This window comes from Tribolium castaneum, chromosome 1 (assembly GCF_031307605.1).
Source record: "Tribolium castaneum strain GA2 chromosome 1, icTriCast1.1, whole genome shotgun sequence".
In the NCBI taxonomy this organism is placed as follows: domain Eukaryota; kingdom Metazoa; phylum Arthropoda; class Insecta; order Coleoptera; family Tenebrionidae; genus Tribolium; species Tribolium castaneum.
The window spans coordinates 26,499,547-26,516,207 of NC_087394.1; the positions used below are offsets into that span (position 1 = coordinate 26,499,547).

The window sequence follows — 16,661 nt, forward strand, 5'->3', positions numbered from 1 at the left end:
AAGAAAACAGTTGAAAAATAATTGATGTTTGTTTCTTATATAAACAAATTAATTAAAATATGCATAATACTCGCTGCATTACCATAAAGAAGCTGTTAATTCATAATTTCCAGGGCGTTCAACTTGGAGTACAAGTAAGGTAACAGTGAGACATTTATATATCTTTTTAAAATTATTGCTATTTTCGACAAGTGCAATTTTCCCTGACCTCTCTAAAAAGCTATTCAAATTAAATTTAGAACGTAATAGGTCAAACTTGTTGAACTGACTTAATTAGGAAAAGTGGTCGACCTGAAAATCTGATAATCTCCAATTGACAAATTCAAACAAATGGCCTCTTGTTATCTTTTTCGGTTGCGTCCGAATCCGGCAGCTTCGTGTCTTACTTTATAATTGAAAAAAAGCGATAATGTCAAATTTTTCTAAGGCAGCACGCTGTCTACTGGCTATTCGGTACCAAAAAACACCGAAGTTAAATTACCACTTGACGTTTAATAATGGTTTCGGTCCGTATCTCGATACAAATGTAAATGAAATCGAGAAAAGTGAGATAATTTCATTCATAAATAACAAAAAGTGGTAGGCGTCGTCGTCGCCTGAAAGCAAGGTCCTGTACAAAATCTAACACTGAAAAATGATCAGCTGCTTATGACATCATGCATTTTGTTCAGTGACCACGCCAGGAATTCACGATGAATTATGCGGATTAACCAAGGGCTCGCTTCAACATACACACCCTGAGGAGTTATGTTATTCCTCCGGACGTCTGTAGATGGCTTCTATATGAAATATGCGCCGGACAATTAACCCTTTCTCGAGATAAACAACCCATTTTAAAGAGCGTCAGATCCGAAAAAGGAGGGTCGCCTGTTTCACGCGCATTCTACTGAAGCTTGATTTATAAAAAAAATGTTTTTTCAGAAAAAAGCTTTTATTTAAAAGATGCACTAAAAAGTATCAGAAGAGAATATTTCTACTAACAAATTAGGATTTTAAAATTTATAAAAGCTTTGGAAACAGTGCTCAGTTTAAGAAAGAAAGTAATTTTCTGATAGAAAAACTATATTTTTTACTTTTTAGTACATCTTTTCTAAAAAAAACATTTTTTAAATATTCTATTTATAAATGAATTTTAAAAAATAGCGAAACGTAATGAAAATGATTAGGTTTTAATATATTTCCCGGTGACCAACGTACCGTAAATGTTGGTATAAGTTACGGTATGTTCACATCGAAAACCCATTTGTAAATATAACCTAAAACTTCAAAACCCCATTTAACCGCTTTAGGAGGTATTTAACCACATAGGATTGCATTGTCACACAGATGACGTAAGTGTGCAAAATTTCAATTCATTGGGACAACGGGAACCCTTTCAAATTTGGCTCCAAAAATATGAAACAAACAGACAGACAACAAAGCAAGTTAAATAAAAGTTTTAAAAAAATTGCATTCGACTGATCTCGATCTCAAAATGTTACATGATGTTAATTTGCACAACAATGTGGCGTAACGCAGTGAAAGAAGTTGAAATCCCTTGTCACTCCTCCATATCAGTGTTATTTAATTATGAATACTTTAAACTCAAGGAAGAATGAAACCGGGTCTCATCACACGTAGCGTAATTTCTTTAATTGAATGGTGTCAGAATCGCGTGATTCACACGGATCTACGTCTTGCGACACTTATTGACAAGTTTTGGAATTATTCCGATTTGATCTGAGATTTTTTTCAGCGATCAATTTTCCAGACAATGACTGTTTTAAGCAAGACACGTTTCTATAATAGAGAAATAGGTCATTAGCATTCTGGCAGCGTCGTTTATGCCGAGATCAAAATCAAAATAAATTGGTTTGAATGAATTGTAGCAAGCTGATCGAGAGTTTTGATTAATACCACAATTGTGTTTAACAAACAGCCGTGAAAATATCTTAACATCCGAATAAATTCACCAAAGTGTCTTTACAAAGTGTTGATTTACATCTTGTTTAAGTGTTTTGACATACACCAAAGGTTCGGGGCATAAATTAACAACTCGCTGATTTACAGATTGCCGGTTATCGTCCATTTCAATTTCAAATTAGTTCATTATTTAATTTGCGGTTAAGTGCAGAGTCACACTAGCTGCGTCAAATGATTAGCCGTTTCTACAGGGTGATCGAATTTTTGGGGAATCAATTCAATCCGGATCTGTTGTCTTTGCCGCAGTGTTTCCCAACCGGTGGTTCGCGATTTGTATAAAGGGGGTTTGCCACAAAAAGTATTGTAATGGCAGAATTTTAAATCGTTAACGTAAAAAATTACAAAATATAAAATTTAAATAATCTTGACACTAAAAATTTCTTTAAAAAATTAGTTACATTTTCATCAAAATTATCGTTAATATCACCACTTTGTGTGTATTTTAATCCCTAGAAACAACATTATGGGTAAAAATAAGCTTTTCATATGTACAAAAATTTTAACGAAAAAAGTTATTGATCGAAGGATACATTAATAATAATCAGGTACATGTTCTGAAGATTGGCTGTTTTCTGTAATTTATTTGAACTGAAATGGGCTGAAGTTGGAGCAAGTTCTGAGTTTCTGTCCCCAGATTTATATCAAAAACTGAATTTGTCTTTGCATTTGTGTTTTCGTATTCAAATTTTCATATAGATTTTTTGCTAACATTTAATGACAATTTTTGAAAATAAATAAACACTGAATCTTACTTTTTTTACTAAAATTATTGCGAACGAATTGTCTACGGTACTGACGTCAGTACTATTTTACATGTCTGTTTAAAAAACTTTCTTCATATAATATTCACTGCACTCTGGTACTAATTTTAAAATAAAAAAAATTTTTTTTTTGAAAGTACTGAATTATACATGCTGTTCCGTCTAAAGATATGTATCTGAAAGTTGGTACTCAGCCGTAATCCGGTAAGTTCTGCGCAATGAAAATATTTTCAAGATGGCAGCACTTCGGGTTATACGGGAAGTCGCTTTCAATTTTCTTGTTTTAAATGAAAAAATATGTTTTTCACTGCGTTTTTAGATTAGTTGAATAACTTTAAGGTCGTCTTTACAACCTTTCCCTATATCTAAGTTGAACGTTTTTCGAAATATTTAGGATTTTTTGAAAATTTTGGATATTCTGTTTATCTGTTCAAAATTGGAAAAAAGTTAATAAACCCAAATATTTTAAGGTTAAGTTTTGACAACTTCATGTACCCATAACTTAATTTTTTCAAGTGGGATGTCCCAATTTTTATTTTACAAGATAGAGGAGAATTTTTTTCTGCATCGATCTATATTGCCATTCCCTATACCTACAAGAGATAATTTTCTAATTATGTTGGTTTTTTGACATTATGTTGGTTTTTTGACATTGTAGAAATTTTCTACTTTTACATAGTTTGTCATAAAAACATTTCTGATTAAGCAAACGGCAAATTCTCTTCAAAATTGTGTTGTCCGCCCTGTGGAAACATAATAAATTCATTGAATGTTGGTTTAAAAAAATTTGATTTCTCACATTTTTCTCTCGTTTCCATGGCAACTTATGAGAAACAGCGTATGGCTAATGAATTTTTCAATCCCAACAAAAAGTTATTGTAACTTGAAAACTATTAAACATAAGTATAGGGAATGCTAATACAGATCGATGAAAAATTAAATTCTCTACGATTTAATGAAATAAAACTTGTGGCATTTGAAAAAATTGAGTTATGGGCACTTAAAGTTCTGAAAACTTAAGTTTAAACATTTGGGGTTTGTTATTCTTTTGTAGAAATTTGAAAACACCAAAGGAAAGATCCAGGCTTCTTCTTTCAAATGAGCTAAAAATATTTTCAAATTTTTTAAAACGGCAGAGTTATCGATATGTGAATTGGAAGGTGCAAGTCCGAAAAAAAATGAAAAACTCTAAATATTTCGTTAAAATAACTCTTGTAATCCAAAAACGCATTAAAAATATAACTTTTTATTTAAAATAAGGAAGTTGATAGCAACTTCCGGTATAACCGGAAGTGTCACCATCATGAAAACATTTTCGTTGAGCAGGACCAGAGAGGTTGTGGTTGTATACAAATTTTCAGTTGACTATCATTATTAGAACTATCAATAACTCTAATGTGGGCTTTCGACGAAACACCGGTATATTCAGTCTAAAATGAGCAACTAGAAAAATAAATGCCCTTCCAAATTTTAATGTTTTCTTATATCTATATACAAGGGGTTTGCCAAATTCTGTTGGATTTTAAAAGGGGTTTGCAAGGTGAAAAAGGTTGGGAACCACTGGTCTATGGCAATCCCCTATGAATAATTCAGTAAACTGGTAGAGAATCGTCGAAGCGGGCGATCGTCCGATCGCAATTAGACAATAGTCGACAGATTTAATATTATGGATTGAGCATTTGTATTCTCCTGGTATTGAATTCTATTGTTCCCAAGATAAACTTATGAGACGGACTTTGTCATATTAGCTTGTCTCTATCATAACTCGGCCTAATTTATCGTTGTTTGTTGGTGTATTTTTTCCCGAGTCGGTCGTTAAAAGCCCAGATACCTGCTCGGGTCTCGTGATGGAAAAGCAATGTAACATAATTATGCAAATTAATTGCAAGGAGCGAAGGGTTGCGTTCGCAAAGCTGGAACGAATGACCTAAACAGAGCATCAATCATAAGGTGAAAAGGACAAAGTGACGTTTTGGAACAGAAGAGATCCCGGTATAACACTATTAAGCATATAACAGGCTTAGAACATTTGAAAACGTGTTACCAAACAGGGACAACGGAGTGATGTTTGCAGTTCTCACTGCTTTTATGCTCCCTGTTTACATACACACATTATCCGCGTATTTATTCGTCGGATTTTCATGCAGGTCGCCTTTGTTCAAGTGTGTTCTCGTGGTTTTGTCGCTGCGACACTTTTTCTAATCAATCTTCCGGAGCAAAGGCGTGACCCGAGGACTGACCATCATTTTAAGTACTTTGAAAAATATTTCGTTGCCTTTATTCAGAATGATGAGAGGGTAGCTGCTCTGCCAATATGTTTACACAAGCAACAATAGCACATCTGCAGATCCAAAAACTTCACTAAATCACACGTACGATAAACATCCCGAAATATCATTTAGGAAAAATGCGTGTAGCGGTTTGTCAAACCTATGTTTACTCAAGAGATTTCCACGTAGTACCACGATTGTTTCTCGCCCCTAAATGTCTACGGCGTGTTTTTACCGTTTAGTTAGTTAGACATATTTAGCCACCGGTGACTAAACAAGAAATTTTCTGATAGAAATTTTCAGAGTAAATGAATATTCTTTCCCCCTTTCGGTGCAAAATAATGGGTACTTTCTACCTAAATGTTTTTTGTGTATACCTCAGAATGATTTATTTTTAGTTCTTAAGACAAATTATTGTTTCATAATAACAATGACTTAAACTGCTATTAGCTTATGTGTAAGTTAAAAAAAATAACAAAATTTACATTTGTGACCTTTGAGGCTCACCAAAACTTCATTCATTCTTATTTATTATCATGTAGATACTGACAAGATAATTCATATTCTTTTGTAATTTTGACTAATTTTATACATTTTTAACACAGTCTTTATTTTAATCTGAATATACGAGTAATAACCGAAAAATTCTCTAAAAAGAATGACTTCTTAAAATTTATTATACCAGCTTTGTAAATCAGAAACGTGCAAAAATGGGACTGAAAACGAAGAAAAAAATTCTTTTCGTTTGAATTGAGGCACACATGGATATAATCACAAAAAATTGTTGTTTCAAACAAATTAGAAAAAGAAAAAGAAATTACTATGTGTAAGTACCCATAATAAGAACGAATGAATGGTATAACCATTGCTTACTACTAATTGAAACAAAAAAGAGTCAAAAATTTGAAAGGTGTCAAAACGTAAAACCAAAAGAATACAAAGAAAAAGAAAAAGTCTTCTCCTTCTTCCTTCTGATTTACGATTTTCTGACCCCAGCTGCCAAGTTTCAGCCATTTTTATTCATGAACTATAAGTTCATACTCTACTTTTTTATTTTTTATTATAAAGCTATACTTCTTAATAAAAAAAAGTAATGTTTTTGTTACAAAGCTATGGCTAAAATTATATCATAATATATAGCAAAAAGTCATGCAAGTTGTCTCAAACGTTTCAACTAACTATGCATTACGAGTATTTACTATCGTAAGTAGAAAAACTAATTTTTTCTTACTGATTTCTTAATACTAAACGTTAGAAGAATTCAAACATATCATTATTTATTTTATTAATGAAAAAGAGTAAAACGAATTTTTTTTATTACGTTTAGAGCTTATTATGAGAATTTTGAGTAGTAGAGTTATTCCACTTACAAAAAAATATAATTGCATTATTCAAAAACTAAAAAAAAATCCGAAAATGATCACATTGTTAACGGACCTAATAGTAAATGTGTGGTTTCATAAAGACAAAAAAGACTTAGTTCCACACTCTTCCCTAAGCCTGTGTACCACCCAAGTGTGAGGTGAAATTTTGGAAAATAAGTATTTTTATATACCTAGAAGTAAGCTTTTAAAAAATGCCAAATTTTAGTTGTCATTTGAATCACGCTCCAAACATTTTCGAGTTAAAATAAACTGGACAACCAATTTATATTATAAGTATTTTAAGTTGTTTTAAGGAGGTATCATAAATTGTGTTTTTCTGTTGCTGTTTGATGGGGGTTATAAAGCTATAGTAGAATTTTGATTTTTTTGTAGAATTCATAATTTGTTCGTTATAACCGATCGGAGTAATTTTCAAGTTAATTAAAGTTAAAGTCTAAAAATTGGATGTTAAAAGCGAGAGTTTGTTATAACCGTGTTATCTTGTTACTAAACGTACTATGATAAGGGTTTTAAAATGTGACTTTTAATTCTGTTGGACTGTATTTGAAAATAAAATTGTTTTGAGGTAAAGGGACGCTTGCTCTGTGGTGAAATTGTGCCATAGACTCTTGTTAGATAGTAGTTCTCTAAATTAAAAAAAATAAAATAACGTAAAACAAGCAAAAAATGCATTGTTCTCTAGACTAGTGGGGATAACTATGCTTGGAAAAAAATATTTTGGGTGGATTTTACAATCGTCGGATAACCTTATCCTGGGGTTAAATTTTTTTTAAATACATTGTTGTAACAATTGTAACCATAGTAGTTATAGTATAGTCGGGTTTACCCGACGATTATAAAATCCACTCTTAATGAAAATTTAAACAAAAAACAGTGATTGAAATACATAGTATATCATTTGAAATAACATGATGCACAGTTTATTTGTCATTTATTTTTTTATTGTTAAAACTACAAATGTGAGAATTGTGAGTTAAATACACAAATTTAAAATAAAAGGTTACACAAAAGCGAAATTAAGTTATTTTTGTGGGTTTTGACGTTATTAGAAAGATTTATTTTTCTCTTTGGCTGCAGACTACACATAAAATCAAAGTGTTGATGGACAACGTAATAATACAGTGGGATTAAACGGAAGCTATAGAAAATATAAACGTTGCGGATACGTTAACCAAGCGAAGACTAGTTTATCGGTGTCATATTAATAAAACAACTTCCTTTGTCTGTAGTAAATTAAGTATATTTTCAACTACTGGACTCTAAACGACATTAACTAACTGAACTCGAAATCCTAATAGAAATAAACAACCCGGAGGAATTTTTATCGAGGGAAATATTTATTTTGTTGAGCTCGTGTGGTAATGTAATTTTATGAGTTTATTATGAGTCTAGTTTTTAAAACCCTCTTGAGTATGTATGTTTACGGTGCAAGAACAAGTCTTGGTTTTTCGCTCTAATCGAATTGATTGCTCGGTCGGTGTTAAGTTTTGGCATACATCAGTGTGTGGCACGACTGTCCGTGTAATCGTTCCGAATCAATAGCTTTTATATTGGCTGCAATAACCCATAAACAAGAGGAGACAAAGCCGCTGCTCGTGCATTACATCCGACATTAATTGTACTCTGCTCTACATGTGTAGGACACGCGTCGCGGCGGTCCCACCAAAGCACACATCATCGTCCTACAACCGAATTTTTCATTCCGTGTCGAACGCAAAATGGGGCTTTAAGGTTCGCAGATAAATCTCTAAATAAGAAAGCCATACATATATGTATGGAAAATTCGATTTTGTTTGCAGATAGCAGCCATCTAGTCGCAGCCATGCGAGGAACAAATGTCGAAAGTCAACACAAAGATTGTGTTCGTGGGCTAGGGACAGACTTGTTCGATATGAAATCATAACGAGAGTTTGGTAAATAGTGACTTCTAATTGAAATCTGGACTCGTATTGACCCTGTAAACACTTGTCCCAGATCAATCGCTCGACGATTGCTACAGATGAAACGAACTTGGACGGCTCTCGTTTATTTTGCTGCCTCTTTGATGAGTTTGTTTTCGATGTTAAAGCTATGATGAAGTTTTTTATTAGAAATATATTGCGCTTTCTGTTCCATATTGATTAATACGGACGAGATAATATTTACAATTAGAGCGGATGACGCCTCCATCTACGCATTTCCACAATTCTAGTGGAACAGAAATTCATATTAAAAGTCTTAAAAATGATTCAAACTCGGTTAATCAGTTGCTGGAGAATTGAAAAAGATAAAATGTAATGCCTGAGACAAATTTTTGCATTTTTCCAAGTGCCAATGGCGTTTTTGTGTAAATTTTGTCCAAGAATGGTTCGCCAGGAGCCACGGAAAATTTACCTCAAACGACCGTTTAATGTTCATGTTCACTTGCCTTTAAAATGTTAAAATCCCAAATATAAAAAGGTGTGCTAATGACGTCCATAAATGCATCATTTTGTTGACAAAATCAATCACTAATGCTGACGTTCAACCAAAAAATTACATATTATCTTACAAATATTTTTTCTACTTTGATTTCACAAATTGCTCATTGTGAAATTGAAAGTAGTTTCACAAACAGAACTTTTAACTTTTGTGCAACTCCTTTTAGTAAATTTTTAGGAGTTGTATTGGCAGTGCTGGATTGGGTGTCATCAGTCATCACTGTAATTTAGTGTGTGATCTGTCAGCAGCGTTAAGTCGTTTATTGATAAAGCCCGAATAATTAACAAAACTAAGAGGAAATTGTTTGAACAGATTTTAATAAGTTAAACTAAACAAAAACAAACAACAAAAATAGAAAGTAGAAAAAATAGTAAATTACACTCGTTTTATAAGACTTAATTATGGCACTCATTCCTTCGTCGTGCTCTAAAACCATTCATGCCACAATAGAACGTCTTATAGAACTCGTATAATAAAATACTGTTGCTTTAATTTCTACATTTTTGAAGTTCAAATTTATACTATAATATACTACTTTGTAATTTGCCGCTATTTTGATGCTTTAATAGATATTTTGATGCTTTATTGCTATCTTAAAGGACGCAACGTCATAAAATGCGATGTCATAATAGCATTTATTTGATGGAACATTTTACGAAAATTTTTTCGTTGACAGGAAGCAAATTCGCGACCATATTTTTGCCAATTTTGCAAATTTCAATGACGTTCTTCAGACATTACCTTTCTAACAATCCATACTCCTGTTTTTTGATCGAATTTTGATAAAACAAAAATTTTTAATCAATTTGCACTTTCAAAATTGAGAAATTATCAATTATCCCTAAATCGATTGTAATTACCTAAATGTTTGTTTAAAAACGGCCAAAAGGGGACAAATTACAAAGAATTGTATAAAAAACTCGTTTCATTAGACCTTGAAACACTCAGTATTCTTTCAAAAACTGGAGTTTAACGCCACTCGTTTTTGAAATTGAATTCGTGCTTCAAGACCGGTCTTATGAAACTTTTTAAGTTTTCAATATACTTCAATATTCATGCTCAAAATATGAGCGCAATTATCGTCATTATCATTTTTGTTTTTAACAAACTTGTATTTGTTGAAATGCATAAGTAAACGATATATTCGATGTATTTACATGACTACATAACGATTACCATAAAACACCCATAAAATATGTAAAAACGCTCAAGATAACCAATTGTGTCATCAACTATGTCATTTTATTTGCTAACGATGTAAAAATTAGAAAAAAATTCCAATTTAGTAAAATAATGTGATAAAACTTGGCATTTTCAATTTGAGTTGCTTGTCTAGTTTAATATTCTTATCATGTATCTTTGCTATTAATTATTAATTACGCGCCAACTTCCTGTGTGGTATTCCTGTTTGTAAGGTATAAGAGTGTAATTTGGTTTTAATAAAGTGCTTGTTTCCAAGTGGCGTAATTGTTGGGAAAACGATAAGTAGGTACAGTTTGCGAGTAAGCAAATAGTTGGTAAACAGTAAATCGCATATTAATGTGACGTGCAATTAAATCCTGATCCATCTGCTAGTCTAGAAAGAAACATATTCTCTTTCCCGTGATAATAATAAAAGTGCATCGCTGCATTTTATCACAATGAATGGCCTGCCGCTGCGACGACGTGGATTTACTCGAACAAACCGTCCATTCTGTGTGCCTCCGGAGCATCATAGAGACTTGCATATCGTGTAAGAGATAAACTCCGGATAAACACACATTACGAATCTCTGTAACATAAACGTAGCAGATCCTGAATGAACCTGCAAACTTTGCACTTGCTTTGCTATATATGTAAGCCGCTATTGTTTCTGCTGAGCGTAAACCATTCTGCCCACTTTTCGCTATCAGCAAGAAACCAGACACCTTCTGTCTGTGACCGGATGTGACAATCGGCCCACGTATTTACACTTTACACACAACTTGTTGTTTCGACGAACAGCAACCGTATTGCACACGGACTTGGCTGGACACACGCGAAAAACAGAGCCTTTCGACACTTGACCACACTTACACAAACCGACAAAAACTGCTCTTATTTTCTATGAAATTGGAACATTGTACTTATTACTAAGCCATAATTTCGCAGAAACCATTTTTCCATGGTATAGTCCATTGAGTAGTCAAGTGTGTAAACTAGCTGGTTATTAATTTGTAAGCTAACAGAAAACACATTTTAAACGAAAATAGCGGTTAATTTACTTAAAAATAAAGTGGATGAATAGTTTATACCTCTAGTATTCAAGGCATTCTAGCTAATATAAAAACCATACTTTATAGTTTATAGTAACACAAAATATCCCATTTTTCAGCCAGTTGAGAAACTAACCAACTTGTTGGGTAACTGACTCATAGTAAATAAACTGAGTTCATGATATTTTATTTTGATTACCGGGTCGGGTTTGCAAACTAACCGAAACAATGGATGTTTTAACTAGTTTATAAACCAATCAAATTACAACCTTCTGACAACATGCACTTAAGTGAATTAGCCAAGCATTTTGGCTAGCTTACAAACTAGCCGCTATTTTAGTTAAAATTGCGTTTTCTAATAAAATGGGCTATTTTACAATCTAACTATCTAATTTACAAACTATCCTAGTTTGCAGCTTGGCTTAGGTACATGATTAAATAGCAAGGGAGGACAAAGAGAAGTACTGCCATCATTTGTTTTTGACACTGACCGCAATTTTGTGAACTTGGAAAATTTTGTGCAAAATTTCAATAAATGCCAAAAAATTACAAGGCAACTATACATTTTTGATAAAACCTAATTTTAACCAGTTTAACTTTGACCAATATCTTAAAAACTATCGCTCGTGCACAAAAAATTAAAATTAATACAGATTCAGGATGCTTGAATAATTTTGCATATGAAGAGCCAGTGTATCAACTGTTTCAACTGTCTCTCGTCTCTTGCTCGCACTATAGGCTCGAACTAACCTTTACCAGGAGGAACAAACTTTGACCAATATCTTGAAAACTGTTAGCTACAGAAGAAATATAAAGACATTTTCGGAACTTTTTGATAATTTTCCATAAGAAAAATATGCATTTTGTTTGATTTGTTTCTCCACGGTGCTCAAAAAATTATATTTTCAAAAGTCTTTGACAACCTGTTTTAATCAGTTCCTCAAATTTTGACTGTTATCTTAAAAACTATCGCGGATGAATAAAAAACAAAAACAGATTCAGAATCGTGGAGTAATTTTGCATATGAAAAGCTAGAGTGTTAATGTTGTCTCAACTGTCTAACTTCAATAAAAACAAGTAAAAGTACTCATGTCTTTTAACACCAACTAATCATTATCATGAAGAACCAAACTTTACCGATATTTCAACATAACTGTTAGCTGTTGACGCCAATTAAAGGCATTATCGGAGTCCTCAGATAATTTTACATAGAAAAAATGTCTTTTGGATGATTTAGTTTTTAAAAGAATTATAAGTACTATAAAAGTGTTTGATGCTTGTTTTATCAAACTAAATTTTAGCCAGTTCCTTAAATTTTGACTGATATCTTAAAAACTATCGCTTGAGCACAAAAAATTAAAACAGATTCAGAATTCTTGAGTAGTTTTGCCTATGGAAAGCTGGAGTGCTAATTGTCCCAACTATTTAATTTTAACAAAAACAAGTAAAAGCATTCCTCTCTTAACTCCAACTAATCTTTCTCTTGAAGAACCAAACTTTAACAAATATCACAACAACTGTTAGCTGTAAGTTAAGAATAAAGACAGTATCGGAATATCTAGATTATTCTTTGTAAGAATAATATACAAAAATCTACATTTGAGTTGGTTGGATTCTCCATTTTTGCAGAAAAATATTATAGTCTTTTCAATGGTGTTTAGTTTTCGGCAAGCAGTTTCTTAAACTTTGACTGATATCTTAGGAACTATGGCTTGTGGATAAAAAATGAAATAAATTGCCTCAAGAGTCTAACTTTAGTAAAAATAATTAAAAGCTCTCATCTTTCAACTCCAACTAATCTTCAGATATCAATCATGCTTTGCCCAATATCTTAACAACAGTTAGCTCTAGATAAAAAATAAAGACAATTTCGTAATCTTTATTTATTTTTGCCAAACAAAATTTTAACCAGTTTTTCGAACATTTACTGATATTTTAAAGACTATCACTTGTAAAAAAGTTAAAACAAACTCAGAATTATTCTCTGATCTCTATATGCAAACTTATTCAACAGATTCAGAAATCTTGAGGAATTTTTAATAATGTATTTACTCATCTCTTACAACAAGTAATATTGCTCGTAATATAGTATCTTGATATGAGGAATTAAACATTAAAAAGTGAATCTAAAATGTCTAGGGATTTTGTCATACTATCTTGTGCAGTGTCGTTAGGGAGGACTAGAGAGTATCTTGTTTTTTGGAACAGCAAATGATCCTTTCATAAGATATTAAAAATGATCTAAGAGCCGTGTATCAGCAAACAAATCTAAAATTTCGGTCCCAGGTCATCAGTGGAGAAATGTAAATTATTATTACTCCTTAAAACCGAATGCAGGAGTAAAAACATCTTCAAGGGAAGAGTTGATAAAAGGGAGAACACTATCAATAAGGAAACATAGTGACTAATGTGTCCAAGCTTTTTAGTTAGCTTGCAATTTCAAACAAAATACGTTTGTTGTTTTTAAATTTCCTCTGTTTATTGCTGCGAGAACATTCCCAGGTGCAAGTTCCCTTATCTGAGGTGTGCTTGCGACGAATTTATTCCGAAGACAATACCCGTTTGTGGGCTTTGTTGTAAATACCTGGATTGACAAGCAATTAATTTCGTTATCAAATTAGCGAAAACCATCGCTCGTTTATTTCACTTGGCACCTTGTTTTACCACTTTGGAGTGGCCTTCGACCAGAAAAGAACTACTTTCCAGTGGCTTATGTTTATTAAAAATTTATGCAAACACCGACCTAACACATTTTTTCCTGCCCCCAATTAAAATTTCTCCGATTTCTTAACAAATAGCGGAAGCATTCGTATTCCCATAACAATAATAAATATCAACACATGCTCCACTTTTTACACAATTCTTCAAGTGTTCGTCTGCGTGTCAGAACACGGTCACAATTTCTCATATTCAATGCTAATAGAGCGGGCGTTTGGATGCAACAATGTATTTACATTCAGTCCTGTTTACTGTATGTATATACAAACAATTATACATAATACGCATAATTACTGCTTCTCGGTTCGTCGGAGCTTAGATCGGATACATATCTAGCAAGTGGGAACGGGATTGCTCTCTGTGCATAGTTGAGTTCAGCTCTATATGAATACGCAATTCAGATATGGTAATGACAGTCTCTTCATTTCAATTATCATTCTCATCAACTTTTTACTGTTATATAAGCGGCATCATTGCCTCACCAACCAACATACAAACTTATTTCCAAATCGGGTCTCTTCCCTAATCTGAGACAAGCTTATTAAGATGCTTTAGATCGTATCAACACGACAAGAAATAAGATCGCAGTGGACTGCACTTCCGCCACGTACAAGTGTTGTATTTACCTTTTTTATACTCATTATCATTATGCATTGAATAACAAACGACATGCGGATTAAACTTCATAAATGCAGGCGGCACACTTTTGTTACAGTTCCAGAGACTTAACCCAAGCTAAAACGTAACTTTTTTTTTTTTTTGGTGTGTGAATCCACCTTTATTTACGGTACTACCGTGCGCCTTATCCTTATGGAGTTTGGAAAGTAGTGTGAATGGCCCATTAGCTCAGTTGGTTAGAGCGTCGTGCTAATAACGCGAAGGTCGCGGGTTCGATCCCCTCATGGGCCACACACATTTTTTGTTTTTTATTACACTTTTCCGATTTGCAAACACGCATTGGTTACAAAATTCTTGAAATATGTGATGCGACGTCGAGATATTCTAAAATTACAAACAATGCCATGTAGGAAACCACTTTTTGTAAGCGGTAAAATTATGAAATTAAAATTGTTATAAGGAGATGATCAGATTAAGGCTTAATTAATTCCCTGCAACTCCTTGACGTAATCTCTCGGTGTGAAAATCATTTTTGTGTGTCAAAATTTGCGAAAGATAATCTAGTCCATATTTAGCATAATAAAGACTGCAGCTTGTATCCTCTCATGTAGCAGTCAATTTGAAATTGGTCTTAATTACAAGCTGCTTGTAGTTGCGTCTTGTAGGACATGTATTCGAAAGTGAAGGACAGGTATTAGCGTGAGTTTTGTCAAAAATAATCCCTAATTATTTCCCAGCGAGTAATTTTAATACGTATTTCGAGTTTTTAATTATTTATCAGATCGAATTTAAATATGTCCGTAAAATAAACACCTCAAATTTATTCATACATTTAAACGGAAATATTTACCTAATGCTCATCTTATGTTCTTTTCATTTTAATACAATTACAAAATATATTTGCATGACATTTAAATAATTATGCAGTTTTTAAATGATATAAAATGGTAATGGCCGAATTATTTCATTTTAGTTTTAAACCTCACGTACATATTTTAATTGCCAGACACAGAATGAAAGATATATTTAAAAATCCATCCAGTTTGGTTATTTATGATGGGTGTCCTGTGACGGGGACACCAGCCTCGAAACAATGGTAGTGAGGTATTCCGAGAAAAAAGCTCGGCTTTCGTCCGAAACATACCATCCACCTGATTCATTAAGAAAAAAATGCGGCCTCTAACATTACGCTATCTATGCCGTCGAACAGCGTAACAAGCTCTAAAGCAAGATCGTCCTTAATGACGGTCGAGATAAGTTAAAAGTGGTGTACCAGGATTCCGCTACTGTCTACTAAAATAGCCGTTGTTGATTCCGAAACGGCCGAAAAGCCGATGCAAAAAAAGTCGTGAGAATCAAGCCGGCGCCGGTGCTACCTCTACCGGCAATTATAAATATCTACTTAACATTCCCCAATTGCCGACAAGCAGATAAAACCCCATATAATGTTAGATCGGCTCGCTGGACCATAAATAAGATAAGACGCTGATTTTGACCGAGTGTCGAGATTTCGACGATTAAAAGCGCTACGGGCGACGGGCGGCCTTTTTGAACAGCGCTCACGACAACACTTGGAGCTATTTGATTCGATGATTCGATAGCAGCAAGGCCTTTATTAATTTATTAGTGACGCCTCGTTTGCGGACGAAAATTAGAAACGATTTAACGACCTCCACGACAGAGATAATCAATAACGAACAGAGGATTTCATTAAAATATTAGGTTTCACTCAAGCAATTTTTGTAAGATTTGTCTGGAACCAGCGCGTTTAAATGAAACGTTAAATAATCTCCGGCTACATAAAGATCAGTGGTCAATCGAAAACTGACAAATAGTTATAAGACTCTAAGTTTTATGAGGTAAAAATAAATGTATACCTAAGCCAAAAATCGTTAAAAGGGCACCTCAAAGAACCGATTTTCCTAAAGTCCCTAAAGTCAAAAATTCTGTCTTGTACTTGCACCACTAGCAAATTTATTCATAGTAATTTAGAAAAAACCGTTGGCAGTCCGATTTTTAGACTTATTTTGCATAAAGCTTCAGCAAAAAAATTGTCATAGATTTGGAGGCAAAAACAAAAGACAAATTCGGTACCGTTAACATAACATTTATTCTTCGACACTGTCAAAATAATACGGTTTTTCGCCTGTGTAAGAAAGTTTTGATAACTATTTGGCATTTCTTAATACAAAACGTCAGATTATTTTTAACAAATTTAAAGCAATTTTAAGCCTTGTTGAGTCTAATCCGACG

General features: G+C 33.1%; 1 non-coding gene across 1 annotated transcript; it reads left to right on the forward strand.

Moving 5' to 3' along the window:
- The first annotated feature begins 14,625 nt into the window (after window positions 1-14,625).
- On the forward strand, window positions 14,626-14,699 carry TRNAI-AAU (transfer RNA isoleucine (anticodon AAU)). The gene has a single exon. It is a non-coding gene; the product is annotated as a tRNA-Ile (tRNA).
- The last annotated feature ends 1,962 nt before the right edge of the window (window positions 14,700-16,661 follow it).